The 16009-nt window shown below is 41.0% G+C and overlaps 1 protein-coding gene across 1 annotated transcript in view; it reads left to right on the top strand.

The window, feature by feature from the left end:
• The first annotated feature begins 266 nt into the window (after positions 1-266).
• LOC124805307 (cytochrome P450 6a2-like) overlaps positions 267-16009 on the top strand; it is a 119491-nt gene continuing 103748 nt past the window's right edge. The window contains exon 1 of the mRNA XM_047265823.1: positions 267-330. The gene's annotated coding sequence lies outside the window, so the exon portion shown is untranslated. The remainder of the gene's footprint in view (positions 331-16009) is intronic.

Here is a 16009-nt window from a genome sequence, read left to right as displayed (position 1 = left end):
TGAATGTGATTCACATGCCGCCAACAGTTCTTCGAACTGCGCTTCATCTGGCCAGTAGACTTGGTCTTCGACGAGAATTTTGTGCTTAGCGAAGTACGTGTCTCGAACGCATCTTAGACATGCCCTTCGTGCACTGCAAACAACTGCGTGTTATCTGCACGTAGAGGTCTGAACTGAGCCTGCATACCGCCTTATCAACATACGTGTTTCCGCTGGCCAAAGTACAGCCGCAAGATGCGTTCTTTACAATTGTTTACGAACAGTTGGAGGCGCATTGTTTCCTTACACAGCGGAGGGAGCGCCGTCGCAGCAAAGCAGTTCTCAATTCAGGTAAAGTCACTTTCACTCACAAAATTCACTCTTGTGTTGGTTTGAAGAAAGAATTTTGACCTTCATCTACCCGCTAGCTGTGTACTGTGGCGATGTAGACGCGTTGACGTTAATCTTCACCTATATTCCGGTATCCACATTACAGTGTGTGGCGAGGCTATACTTTTGCTACCCGCACTATTTTCCCTTGCCGCTTTTCTGTTCAGTTTGTGAGTGGAGCCCGGGTCAGAACGATTGTAGGTAATACACACTGGCGCCTAATGAACAAAACACGATCGTACGAAATATCAGACCAACTACGATTAGATTAGATTAGATTAGTTAGATTAATACTTGTTCCATAGATCATGAATAAGACACTTCGTAATGATGTGGAACGTGTCAAGTTAATAAAAGATGTCTGCACAGGATATTAAAGTACACAAAATATTGCATGACACTAATGTTTAAGTTGTTGATTTTTTTCCCTTAATTTATGTCTAAAAATTCAGCCAATGAGTAGAAGGAATTGTCATCTAGAAATTCTTTTATTTTTAATTGTTAGTTGGCTATCTGTCAGGCTTTTGATGTTGTTTGGTAGGTGACCAAAGACCTTTGTGGCAGCATAATTTACCCCTTTCTGTGCCAAAGTCAGATTTAACCCTACATAGTGAAGATCATCCTTTCTCCTGGTGTTATAGCTATGCACACTATTACTTTTGAACTGGGTTATATTATTAACAACAAATTTCATAAGTGAATATATATACTGTGAGGTTACTGTGAGGATCCCTAGATCCTTAAATAGATGTCTGCAGGATGACCGTGGATGGTCTCCAGCAGTTATTCTGATTACACGTTTTTGAGCAATGAATACTTTTCTACTCAACGATGAATTACCCCAGAATATGATGCCATACGAAAGCAGTGAATGAAAGTTGGCAGAGTAAGCTAATTTACTGAGATTCTTATCACCAAAATTTGCAATAACCCTAATAGCATACGTAGCTGAATTCAGACGTTTCAGCAGACCATCAATGTGTTTCTTCCAGTTTAACCTCTCATCAATCGACACACCTAAAAATTTTGAAAATTCTACCTTAGCTACAGACTTCTGTTCAAAGTCTATATTTTATTACTGGAGCTGTGTCATTTACTGTACAGAACTGTATATACTGTGTTTTATCAAAATTTAAAAAGAGTCCATTAGCTGAGAACCACTTAATAATTTTGTGAAAAACATCATTTACAATTACATCACTTAGTTCTTGCTTTTTGGATGTTATTACTATATTTGTATCACAGCAAAAAGAACTGACTTTGCATCTTCATCAATTTGGAATGGTAAGTCATTAATGTATATCAAGAACAGTAAAGGACCTATGACCGAACCCTGTGGGACCCTGTACTTGATAGCCCCCCCAGTTTGAGGAATCAGCTGTCGTTTTAACATTACATGAACCACATATTTCAACTTTCTGCATTCTTCCAGTTAAGTATGAATTAAACCATTTGTGCACTGCCCCACTAAAACCATAATCATTTAGCTTATCTAAAAGAATTCCATGATTTACAAAATCAAAGGCCTTTAACAGATCACAAAAAATACCAATTGGTGATGTCCGGTTATTCAGAGCATTTAATATTTGATCAGTGAAAGCGTATATAGCATTTTCTGTTGAAAAGCCTTTCTGAAAACCAAACTGACATTTTGTTAGTACTTTATTTTTACAAATATGGGAGGCTACTCTTGAATACATTACTTTCTCAAAAATTTTTGATAGAGCTATCAGAAGAGAGATTGGGCGGTAGTTGCTGACATCCGTGGTGAGATTCAAGAGTTTCCAGCAAACAGAACACAGCATGTAATTCTGAAGGGAAAGAATTCTTCGGACATGAAAATAACTTCCCGCGTACCTCAAAACAGTATTATACGTACATCACTTTTAAGAGTGTACATTGTGTCTCAGGAAGAATGGTCAGCATTTCACGATGTGATCAATTAACGCAAAAAGTGAAATAACTGCGGGCTCTAAAATGCATACTTTAAGACCTACGAGAACTTCTTCATCTTCAATACAATGAAACAAATTTCTTGTATTACAAGCTCTTTGCTTCCCATATTTGGGGAGGAACCATTCAGTAAACGTATCGTCTAAAATCCATACCTACGATCACTTGTTGAGTAACAGAGATGTGTTTCACAATAGCGAAGACAACAAGTGCTTTCACTCACACTCTTCAAGAGCCAATGTTTACTGGACTATATTCTCTTACTTTAGTCCATATTACCACCTCTGTAAATATGGAGAGCAAAGAGCTTGCAGTATAAGAGTAACACAGTATCGAGAATGAAGAATTGCTCGTAGCTCTTAAAGTATCTGGACTCCAGCTGCCATTTGGTACGCACCAGAAATAAGCAGGTTACGTATTGATATTCTTCTCTGTTTTCACAGAAGTTTACCTATTAAATTGTGTTGCGTGTTTTTTTCAGCATTTAAGAAGCTGTCAGGCAGACTATAGTGCAGTTTTCATTTATGCTGAAGTTGCTTATCTCGGTTTCTGTCTGTGCTTTTAGAGTTAGTTCTTAAGTTAGTAATACTGTCATGAGTAAGATGTGTGCATGCTGTGTGCCAACTCAGCAGCAGACGGCCGCATTTTTGGCTATGGGCAGTCGTCTTCAGGCTGCAGCTTCTGGGTGTAGCAGTGGTGAAGAATACGGCGCGTTTCACAAGACATCTGAGTTGTCGCCTGTTTCGCCCGCGGGTTCTGCTGTCGAGGCACCTCCCAGTGCACCCGACACGGTGGATCCACCCTCAGACATCTACATCTACATCTACGTGATTACTCTGCCATTCACTACAAAGTGCCTGGCAGAGCGTTCAATAAACCACCTTCAAGCTGTCTCTCTACCGTTCCACTCTCGACCGGCGGGCGGGAAAAACGAGCACTTAATTATTTCTGTGCAGGCCCTGATTTCTCTTGTTTTATCGAGCTGATCATTTCTCCCTATGTAGGTGGATACCAACAGCATGTTTTCGCAATCGGAGGAGAAAATTGGTGATTGAAATTTTATGAGAAGACCCTGTCGCAACGAAAAACGCCTTTGTTTTAATGATTGCCACTCCAATTCACGTATCATGTCTGTGGCACTATCTGCCCCACCTCGACATAATACCAAACGAGCTGAGCTTCCTTTTACTTTTTCGATGTCATCCGTCACTCCCATCATGCGGACCCCACACCGCACAGCAGTACTCGCGAATAGGGCGCACAAGCGCGGTGTAAGCAGTTTCTTTAGTAGACCTGTTGCACCTTCTAAGTTTTCTGCCAATGAATCGCAGTCTTTGGTTGGCTCTACCCACAACATTATCTATGTGATCGTTCCAATTTATGGTTATTTGTAATTGTAATCCCAAAGTATTTAATTGAATTTACAGCTTTCAGATTTGTGTGACTTATAGCGTAATCGAAATTTAGCGGGTTTCTTTTGGTACTCATGTGAATAATCTCTCACTTTTCTTTATTCAGCGTCAATTGCCACTTTTCGCACCATACAGATATCTTATCCAAATTATTTTGCAATTCGTTTTGGTCATCTGATGACTTTACATGGAGGTAAATCATATGCAAACAATCTAAGACGGCTACTGAGATTGTCTCCTATATCATTAATATAGATCAGGAACAGCAAAGGGCCTATAACACTTCCTTGGGGAACGGCGGATAGTATTTCTGTTCTACTCGATGACTTTCAGTCTATTACCACGAACTGTGACCTTTCTGACAGGAAATCACAAATCCAGTGGCACAACTTAAGCGATATTCCATAAGCGTGGTTAGAAGATCCGTGTGACGAACGGTGTCGAAAGCCTTCTGGAAATCTAAAAACATGGAATCAATATGAAACCCCCTGTCGATAGCACTCATTACTTCATGAGTATAAAGAGCTTGTTGTATTTCGCAAGAACCATATTTTCTGAATCCCTGCTGACTACATATCAATAAATCGTTTTCTTCGAGGTACTTCACAATGTTGAAATACAGTATATGTTCCAACACCCTACTGCAACTTGACTTTAGTGATATGGGCCTGTAATTCTACAGATTACACGAGGATGAGTGGCGGGTGTAACACGTTTTCGTCGCTCGAAGCGGAGGGCCAATCTGGAGGCTGGCGTCAGATCTCACCCATCCATCCTGCGATCGGACAGGTGGCTCCTTCAGCAGGGTCCGAGCAGGTACACTGGTGGGGTGGGGGTTACTAGTTATCAGGAATTCCAACGTTAGGCGTTTGAAACACTCTAAGTATTCGCCCAATATTTGTCCATGTCCGCAGAACCCAGGCAATTTTACCTGTGTTAAAAAGGTTACATCTTGGAAAATATGTAAGATATAACACAATTTTAAACCCATTTTGTCTTCTTTAGTATGCAGCTTTGAACGAAATCCTGTCTGGTATTGCATGGACAAATTATATGAGTATACATGACACTGTTTTCGTAAAATTAAAAAAAAGATCATGTACATTCATATAGGTAGAGTAAATGACTTCATGAATACATAATTGTCTGTGCTGAATGTCGTATTTAAATACTTTAGCACACTCTGCATGGACTAGCACTGCATTTTCAGACAAAATATTTTAAAACAGCTTTCCACACACAATGCCACACAGCAATTTCCGCACTAATAACTTGACTCCTTGTGAGATACTTTGTCGCTTCCTTATCTTGATTTTGAAAAACTAAAGTAACGTACACGGAAGGCATATTGTTTTCTTTGTAGGTAGTAAATGTTTCAGGAGCTGTTGGCAAGATTGGTAATGAAGTCTGTTGTTGTCATTATCTTGGTGTTAAATGAACTGTGTAAAAATGCATTCCCTATTTCTAGTAACTGCTACTGAGAAAACAGTTTCCGAAACCATTTTACAATTCATTACCTAAACACATTGACTTGCGGCCGCTTTCAAATACACCTGTGTCGTGCATGTTTTCTTCACTATATACATCGTAGACAATGTCTCCAAAATTCAGCAAATCGACAAATTCTTCATTAGATAAACGACGTCTTGCCATTTCTTTTACACAGTATACCAAGAACATTCTCTATCTGCAGGAAAAAAGTGACACATAACAAACGAAATAACACGAAAAAATAATGCGCTTTGACATTGTCTCTCCTTGAAACTATTAAATAACAATATAAAAACCGTATATCTATAGTCAGAGGTGCGGAAACATGTTGTTGTTGTTGTGGTCTTCAGTCCTGAGACTGGTTCGATGCAACTCTCCATGCTACTCTATCCTGTGCAAGCTTCTTCATCTCCCAGTCCCTACTGCAACCTACATTCTTCTGTATCTGTTTAGTGTATTCATCTCTTGGTCTCCCTCTACGATTTTTACCCTCCACGCTGCCCTCCAATACTAAATTGGTGATCCCTTGATGCCTCAGAACATGTCCTACCAACCGATCCCTTCTTCTAGTCAAGTTGTGCCACGAACTTCTCTTCTCCCCAATTCTATTCAATACTTCCTCATTAATTATATGATTTACCCATCTAATCTTCAGCATTCTCCTGTAGCACCACATTTCGAAAGCTTCTATTCTCTTCTTGTCCAAACTAGTTATCGTCCATGTTTCACTTCCATACACGGCTACACTCCATACAAATACTTTCAGAAACGACTCCCTGACACTTAAATCTATACTCGTTGTTAACAAATTTCTCTTCTTCAGTAACGCTTTCCTTGCCATTGCCAGTCTACATTTTATATCTTCTCTACTTCGACCATCATCAGTTATTTTGCTCCCCAAGTAACAAAACTCCTTTACTACTTTAAGTGTCTCATTTCCTAATCTAATTCCCTCAGCATCACCCGACTTAATTCGACTACATTCCATTATCCTCGTTTCGCTTTTGTTGATTTTCATCTTATATCCTCCTTTCAAGACACTATACATTCCGTTCAACTGCTCTTCCAAGTCCTTTGCTGTCTCTGACAGAATTACAATGTCATCGGCGAACCTCAAAGTTTTTACTTCTTCTCCACGAATTTTAATACCTACTCCGAATTTTTCTTTTGTTTCCTTTACTGCTTGCTCAATATACAGATTGAATAACATCGGGGAGAGGCTACAACCCTGTCTCACTCCTTTCCCAACCACTGCTTCCCTTTCATACCCCTCGACTCTTATAACTGCCATCTGGTTTCTGTACAAATTGTAAATAGCCTTTCGCTCCTTGTATTTTAGCCCTGCCACCTTCAGAATTTGAAAGAGAGTATTCCAATCAACATTGTCAAAAGCTTTCTCTAAATCTATGAATGCTAGAAACGTAGGTTTGCCTTTCCTTAATCTATTTTCTAAGATACGTCGTAGGGTCAGTATTGCCTCACGTATTTCAACATTTCTACGGAATCCAAACTGATCTTCCCCGAGGTCGGCTTCTATCAGTTTTTTCATTCGTCTGTAAAGAAGTCGCGTTAGTATTTTGCAGCTGTGACTTATTAAACTGATAGTTCGGTAATTTTCACATCTGTCAACACCTGCTTTCTTTGGGATTGGAATTATTATATTCTTCTTGAAGTCTGAGGGTATTTCGCTTGTCTCATTCATCTTGCTCACCAGATGGTAGAGTTTTGTCAAGACCGGCTCTCCCAAGGCTGTCAGTAGTTCTAATGGAATGTTGTCTACTCCGGGAGCCTTGTTTCGACTCAGGTCTTTCAGTGCTCTGTCAAACTCTTCACGCAGTATCATATCTCCCATTTCATTTTCATCTGCATCCTCTTCCATTTCCATAATATTGTCCTCAAGTACATCGCCCTTGTACAGACCCTCTACATACTCCTTCCACTTTTCTGCTTTCCCTTCTTTGCGTAGAACTGGGTTTACATCAAAGCTCTTGATATTTATGCAAGTGGTTCTCCTTTCTCCAAAGATCTCTTTAATTTTCCTGTAGGCAGTATCTATCTTATCCCGAGAGAGGTAAGCCTCTACACCCTTACATTCGTCCTCTAGCCGTCCCTGCTTAGCCATTTTGCACTTTCTGTCGATATCATTTTTGAGACGTTTGTATTCCTTTTGACCTGCTTCATTTACTGCATTTTTATATTTTCTCCTTTCATCAATTAAATTCATTATTTCTTCTGTTACCCAAGGATTTCTACTAGCCCTCGTCTTTTTACCTATTTGATCCTCTCCAGACTTCACTATTTGATCCCTCAAAGCTCCCCTTTCTTCTTCTACTCTATTTCTTTCCTCCATTCCTGGCAATTGTTCCATTATGCTCTCCCTGAATCTCTGAACAACCTCTGGTTCTTTCAGTTTATCCAGGTCTCATCTCCTTAAATTCCCACCTCTTTGCAGTTTCTTCAGCATAGCGCATCGTTTTTCAATCAACAAAATACGCTGTCCAGGAGAACCTACGGGCTTGGCGCTTTTGGAACGGAGCGCGGCCCGTAGTATGAGGGCTATTTGGAAAGTAAGGTCCGACAGGGTGCTGAAATGGAAACCGCAGCGAAAATCCTATGAAGCTTTGCACAGACGTGTGTTGATTGCGACACGTCGCTCTTTTCGGTTCTGAGCGCACAGTGAGCAAGTAAAGATGCCTAGAACAACGGTGTCTCCCACCAAGTACGAGGGCCTGGTGTGAAATAATGCCTGATGTCATGCAGCCCACATAACATGGCTGTCATGCGTTTCCTTTTGCAAGACAATTCTCGGCCGCACTCTGAAGAGGCAATGAAGAAGCTCCAGCAGCGTTCTCGATGGGGAGTGTGTGACCACCCACAATAGAGCCAGTAATTGACTCTCCCTGAGTTTCACCTCTGCTCACATGAGCCGCTAGCTATGAAGACACGTGCTGGCAGAGACAACGAGCCGTAGACCAGTGTAGAGAACTGGCAGGAAGAACAGGTGGCTTGCTTCTATGAAGTGGGTTTTGAAAAGTTGGTGCAACGCTACGGCAGATGCCTAAATAGGAGCGTCGATTATGTAGAGGAGTAGCTCGAAGGTGTACCTCACTGTTGAAAATAATACATTTTTTATTTTCACAAGGGTTTCCATTTTGCTACCGATAGGACCTTATTTTCCAAATAGGCCTCGTCATCTACGGGCTTAGCGCTGGGAGAAAAAGCCCCTTAGACAGAGCGTCAAAAGAAGCAATTGTGCACTTGAAATGTCTGCCCAGGGCCCTCTTCCGAGATGTGGAGGAGGCTTTGCCTGCAACTATCGAGCGAGCACGGTGTAGTCGTCTGCAGGTTACGACTCACGTCAGGAACAAAGGCTCCTATCGTTTCCCTTCTGAGGGCATCCTCAGTTCGTACAGGCGGCTGGCAGAGGTGGTGAAGGCTGCTGGCCCCACCCACAGGGTGCTAGCGGAGCTCGAAATTTGCAGCATTGTACCCAGATTCCATTGGGGTCATTTGATTTGAAGGAAAGTGGACGGCCTCAAACAAGTCTTCGTCGACTCTGAGAGGGTCTTGGCTGCAGATTTCTGGACCTGCTTTATCAGATGGGGAATTGTAGGACTCCTCTTGATAGGTCAGGGATGTTCTTTACAAAGTAAGCATTGAACATTCGCCAGACGACTCACAGACAGCGAAAACAGACCGCATTGAGAGTGAAGACATTTGGCCTCTCAAAATTTTATCAGTAAATGCTTGAAATATTCGTAACAAAGTTCCCAAATTTGCTGCCCGCCAGGAATCTTCTCGTCCTCAAATTATTGTCTGAACTGAGAGCTGGATGAAGACATCATGGTTACAAACACCTGTTTCTATACCGAATACGTCGTAAGAAGCTCTGAGATATTAAGCGGTTCATAGATCGTGTATCAATAAAAGGAGGGTGCGTAAATTGCAGTGGACAGAATTATTGTCTCTACAGAGGTCGAATTTGAGTGTGACAGTAAAGATATATGGTCATGTATAAAAGGTCCAAGTGAAATCAAGTTTAATCTGGTCGTGTATAAAAGGTCCAGGTGAAATCAAGTTAATTATTGAATACTTTTACAGGCCACCCGATTCAGCTGTGACTGTTTTAGAGTCACTGAAAGAAATTCTACAGTCAGCAGTGCGGAAATTGCCAGATCATGCAATATTAGATGGGGGTAACTCCAACCTACTGTGTATCGACCGGGACGTGTATGGATTTATTGCAAGGGGTTCAGACAGACAGTCCTGCGAAGTTCTTTTGAACAGTTTTTTCCGAAAAGTGTCTTCAGCAGATAGTTTGTCAGCCCACAAGAAATGGAAATATTTTAGATCTAGCTCACCGACGTCGTCAATACAGACGCAGGAATTGGTGACCATGATGTCTTCATAGCTACTTTGGTTGCTAAATAGAGCAATCCAGAAAGCCAGGGGAGTATTTCGGGTAGAAATAGAAGATACACCGTTGTTACCATCCGACTTAGACAGTTAATTAGTATCATTTAGTTCAAGTGCAAGGGACGTAGAGGAAATATGAGCAAATCATACTCTGGAGAAGTATGTGCTAAGTAAGTGGATTAAAAACGGAAAAGAACCACCGTGGTTTAACAACGAAATTCGAAAAATGCTGTAGAAACAAAGGCTGTTGCTCTCTCGGTTGAAGCGAGAACTTGCAAAAGACGACAGGAAAATATGAGTAGAAATTCGTACGGCTGTAAAAAGATAGACACACGAGTCTTACAACTACCACCGTCATATGTTAGTAATAGATTGCGAGCTAACATTCCAAAGATGTTCGGGCTCACATACGATTCCTCTTCGTCTAAATGTCTTGGCACAAACTTGTCTAGCTATTGAACACCACGTGTCGCATTAATCGCCCTAAATTAGACAGTTGTGACCCTTTGGTTAAACTGTCTGGTTGACGGCCAGTTTGCGAGATATAACGTTAACATAACATATAAAAACTGTAATGATAATATCAGGAACTAAATTAAAGACACATAAATGATATAGGCCACAAAGTTGCTATTTGGTTAGAATAATATTTATTCAGAAAGCATACTAATAGAGAAAGTGGTCGTATTTAGAGTTACTGTTACACTCGAACGAATATCCCTTTGACACAGTTCGATAATTCACAATCTCATTACGAAACGCAAGTCCGATACTCCACCTCGTCTTTTATGCGAAAAGTTTGAGTTCACGCCAGGCGCGCGGCTGCTCAGCGTTCGGAGACTGAGTCCTGCGATACCTCACAACGCGAAATTTTCTAAGCCGTTTCACTTCATAGCTGCCTACAGACCGACTGTCTGCTTTCAAGTCTCAATCTGGGCCATTCACTTTGGTGTCTTCAACCGAACTGTCCGCTTTCGCGTCTGCAACGGCACTCTCTGTGTCCGTCGCCGGCCGCGTTTTCCGCGCGCCGAATATCCTCGCTCAACTGACTAGGGCCATTCCATTTCCTGAAGCCGTCCATCTGATTGGCTACAGCTTATTCTACATTATTTTACATTTTAACATATTTAAATAATCAAAGCTTTACCACTTTCACGTTCTAAATGAAGTAACGATAATATCCATTACATAATAAACGTTAAATTCATTTACATAAAACCAATACAATTTGCTCCTTAACATTAAATGTCATGGCCAATAGCGTTGCACCAATGTGCTTAAATAAATAACATAAGTAACTATTTTGCAGTAAACTTTACAACAGATATTCTATTACCTAATGATTCAATAAGGTGTCATGCTGTCATCGTTCAATGTGTTTTGTGTGGAGGAAATGATGATCTGTTACTTAACTGAAAATACAGATAATTTAAATTCACTGTATCTTTTAAAGAAATAAAGTTACAGAGTTGATATTTACAGCATTTGTCATTTTAATGACGCACATCTATGTGAAATGTCGATCATTAAGATCGACCAAAGCGTTTAGATTTTAGCACTCAGGTCTTTGTTACCAAACTATTCACAAAACTATTATAGATATGAACAATGTTCAAGTTTTATTGGGATCATCACGAAAATTTATGAAGGATGGTAGATTAAAATAACTGTGGCTTAATTCCCTGTATTACTACAGAATTAAATAGTTTCTATAAATGTTTCCCTTTACGGCCGATCTTAGGTCCGCCATATTTCACATTGCTACATCTCCTCAGCCACAAACGGATTCTACTGGGTTTCCCTATGATGCACTTTCTCGTCTGTCTCACTTGCGTACTACTTCGCTTAGGCCTCAATAGGCAACAGGTGCCTGTGAATTTCCCCATCTTGTGGCAAATCTGCACTCTTTGTGGCACGCGGCTCTGGACGATAGAGTTTCATATTTCCTGAAGACTGACTCTTTCGGACATATACTTAAATGAGAGAGAAATGCTCGTTAATTCACAAGATCTTACCGAGAATCCGAGAAAATTTTGGTCAAACGTAAAATCGCTAAGTGACTCTGAGGCTTCTGTACAGTCCGTCGTTGACCAGTCCGATGTGGCAGTAGAGGACAGCAAAAGTAAAGCTGTAGTTTCAAATTTCCCATTTAAGAAATCGTTCACATACAAGAATTGCGCAAACGTACCGCTGTTTGGCCATCTCACAGACTTCTGTATGGATGACACAGCAATAAGCATCGCTGGTGTAGAGAAACAACTGAAAGAGTTGAAAGTAAATAAGTTGACAAGTCATGATGGTATCGCAGTTCGCTCTTAGAAAGAGTACTGTCCAGTATTGGTCCCTTATTTAGTTTTCATTTATCGCGAATCTCCAGTCCAGCGCGAAGTCTCAAGCAAATGGAAAGGAAAAAAAATGTGAGTGACTGTTGTATAATAGAAAGGGCAAGAGAACGTGACCGCGAATTTAAGGACCGATGTATTTAACATCGGTTTGCTGCAGCATCCTTGTCATCATCTCAGTTCAAGTATAGTAAATTTTTTTGAGGGGAAAAAGTTTATGTCGACAAATCTACACAGTTTTAAAAAGCATCGCTGGTGCGAAACTCAGCTTGCCCATTTCGCACATGAGACAAAGCGAACACGGATGAAATGCAACAGACAGTTTCCATATTCCTTTTCATACGGCGTCACACTATCAGTTGACGAAGGTACAAGCATGCGGATTAGGTTTCCAGGTATGTGTGTGGCACGAAATCTTCATAAGTAAAGAAACGCAGTATTTGTCTTCGACAGCGAGTGTTCATCAGAGAACAGGAGTGCTCCATGGAAGTGTGATACGACCACCGTTATTTTCTGTGTAATGTGCTCGGAAAGTCCCGCTACAAACTACTAGAACTTGTAGAAGACAGTGCGCAGATAATATTTTCAATTGGAACCTATGTACGAAAACGTACCAAATCCGTGCTACAACTATTTGAAACAGGTTGGTAACGAGACCACAGTTACAAGTAATTGATTAGGAGTCACCCGTACATAATGTAACCTCCCCACAAAAATATTTATATCTTACAATATGAACCATGAACCAAGTGTAACCTCCCCACAAAATAATTTAAAAGGAACCAAGAACCAAGTGTAGCCTCCGCACAAAAATAATAATTAAATGAATTTTTAAAGCATTGTAACCTCTGAACAAAACTAATTTTAATGTAACCTCTGAACAAAATTGGCTCCCATTTATGATCTCCATGCTGAAATGCATTCACATTTAATGTAACCACAAAATTCAATTCCTAATCCCGGAAATAATAAAAAAAAATTCAGTAACCTGGTAAATTTTATGACAACAACAGCGCTGCGCCTCGCCCCTCTATTCTGAATAAAAAAGGAAAAATTCTTACCTCAATAAAAACTGCCAATATATCTGCTCTTACGTCAAAACTTTTCGGCACAGCTTCGTGCAATGCTGGCCTATATTTTTTTTTGATTCTTGGAAGGAATGATCATGCATTGGAAATATTCTTTAAATTGAAATGAATGCTTATCTTAAAAAAATTACTTTATATTATAAAAATTATTATTGGTGCATTTTTTTAAAGAAATTAATGACAGTTAATTTACATTACTAGACATGTACAAGGCTGCTTCTTTACCTTCTACAATAATACTCATCGTCCAAAGTCCCGACCAGAGCAGACTGCCGACACGCGCAGGCACGCGCCGACTACTGCCGACTCACGCAGGCTACTCAAGACTACTGCAGACAACTGAAGTCTAATGCCGACTAGCGACAAGCAACAACTAACTACATACTACTCTCTGGTCAGAGACTCTGCCATGCCTCGCCCATCGCCGGCAACGCATATGTCATACAATAATCTGTTTTACAGTTCTACTCATTAATAGCCAAAGAAATTCCTCGTCCACTCATGACGAGTTCTCTTCGACGTGATACAGCAGAAGCTCTTTGAATTCGGGATTGTGGCGTCTCCTTGAAACACAACAGTCACGCCTGCTGACTGTTAAGGTACCCTTTCTCAAAGTCGTAGCGTAACTGTGGCGAAAAGTTTATGTAACGGAGTCGGAGGTTGTGGAGAACGGTCTTGATAATGGCGACGAGCAGCTCTTTCCATTACCGTGAGCTTCGCCATACAGAAGGATGATATACGTGTATTCTACATCTACAGCCATACTCCGCAAGCCACCTGACGGTGTGTGGCGGAGGGTACCTTGAGTACCTCCATTGGTTCTCCCTTCTATTCCAGTCTCGTATTATCCGTGGAAAGAAAGATCGTCGGTACGCTTCTGTGTGGGCTCTAATCTCTCTGATTTTATCCTCGTGGTCTCTATAGCGAGATACATGTAGGAGGGAGCTATATTCTGCTTGACTCCTCGGTGAAGGTACGTTCTCGGAACTTCAACAAAACACCGTACCGAGCTACTGAGCGTCTCCCTTGCAGATTCTTCCACTGGAGTTTATCATCTCCGTAACGCTTTCGCGAATACTAAATGATCATGTAACGAAGCGCGCTGCTCTCCGTTGGATCTTCTCTACCTCTTCTATCAACCCTGTTTGGTACGGATCCCATACCGGTGAGCAGTATTCAAGCAGTGGGCGAACAAGTGTACTGTAACCTACTTCCTTTGTTTTAGGACTGCATTTCCTTAGAATTCTACCGATGAATCTCAGTCTGGCATCTGCTTTACCGTCTAAAAATTTTATATGGTCATTCGATTTTTGATCACTCCTAATTCCTATTCTCAGATAATTTATGGAATTAACTGCTTCCAGTTGCTGACCTGCTATATTGTAACTAAATGATAAAGGGGCTTTCTTTCTATGTATTCGCAGCACATCACACTTGTCTACATTGAGATTCAGTTGCCATTCCCTGCAGCATGCTCCAATTCGTTGCAGATCCTCCTGCATTTCAGTACAATTGTCCATTGTTACAACCTCTCGATATACTACAGCATCATCCGCAAAAAGCCACAGTGAACTTCCAATGTTATCCACAACGTCATTTATATATATTGTTAATAGCAACAGTCCTACGACACTCCTCTACGACACACCTGAAATCACTCTTACTTCGGAACACTTCTCTCCATTGAGAATGACATGCTGCGTTCTGTTATCTAGGAACTCTTCAATCCAATCACACAATTGGTCTGATATTCCATATGCTCTTACTTCGTTCATTTAACGACTATGGGGAACTGTATCGAACGCCTTAGGGAAGTCAAGAAACACGGCATCTACCCGGGAACCCGTGTCTGTCTCAGTCTCGTGGACGAATAGCGCGAGCTGGGTTTCACACGATCGTCTTTTACGAAACCCACGCTGATTCCTACAGAACAGATTTCTAGTCTCCAGAAAAGTCATTATACTCGAACATAATACGTGTTCCAAAACTCTACAACTGATCGACGTTAGAGATATAGGTCTATAGTTCTGCACATCTGTTCGACGTCCCTTCTTGAAAACGGGGATGACCTGTGCCGTTTTCCAATCCTTTGGAACGCTACGCTCTTCTAGAGACCTACGGTACACCGCTGCAAGAAGGGGGGCAAGTTCCTTCGCGTACTCTGTGTAAAATCGAAGTGGTATCCCTTCAGGTTCAGCGGCCTTTCCTCTTTTCAGCGATTTTAATTATTTTTCTCTGTGTCATCTATTTCCATATCTACCATTTTGTCATCTGTGTGACGATCTAGAGAAGGAACTATGGCGCAGTCTTCCTCTGTGAGACAGTCTTGGAAAAAGACATTTAGTATTTCGGCCTTTAGTATGTCATTCTCTGTTACAGTACTATTTTGGCCACAGAGTGTCTGGACATTTTGTTTTGATCCATCTACCGCTTTGACATAAGACCAAAACGTGATTCTAACCACGTGGCTCTAACATTCGGAGCCACGCGGATGAGAGTCAAAAGACGTTTGAGAGGTAGGAAAAACGTTAAATGACATCAGCCGATCCGACGTAACCACTCCCTCACCATGACTAAGCTGTTGCACACCTACCTAGCAAACATGTTTTCAAAATCCTGTAGTATGAAAAAGGTGCGGTTCCGGACATAGGTTACTATTCAAAATGTTGTGTACTCTCTCCTCTCTACAAAGCCTAGAAGTTTTTAACGTGAATTTCGGAACACCCTGTATGTACAAATAATCTTGCGAATAGGGAAAGCAGCATCAGATGATGCTGTGGAGTACAAGAAAGTGCCGTCGTTGACTGTAAGTGTAGGAGGATACAAGATGACTTAGACAAAACTTGTACTTTGTGCGATGAAGGGCAACTAGTTGTATGTAAACGTAGAAAAATGTAAGTTGACAGATCAACAGCAAAAAAAAAAAAAACGCATAATG

Source organism: Schistocerca piceifrons, chromosome 7 (assembly GCF_021461385.2).
Source record: "Schistocerca piceifrons isolate TAMUIC-IGC-003096 chromosome 7, iqSchPice1.1, whole genome shotgun sequence".
In the NCBI taxonomy this organism is placed as follows: Eukaryota; Metazoa; Arthropoda; class Insecta; order Orthoptera; family Acrididae; genus Schistocerca; species Schistocerca piceifrons.
The sequence above is the reverse complement of the archived record's forward strand: the minus strand, read 5'-3'. Positions and strand labels throughout refer to the sequence as shown.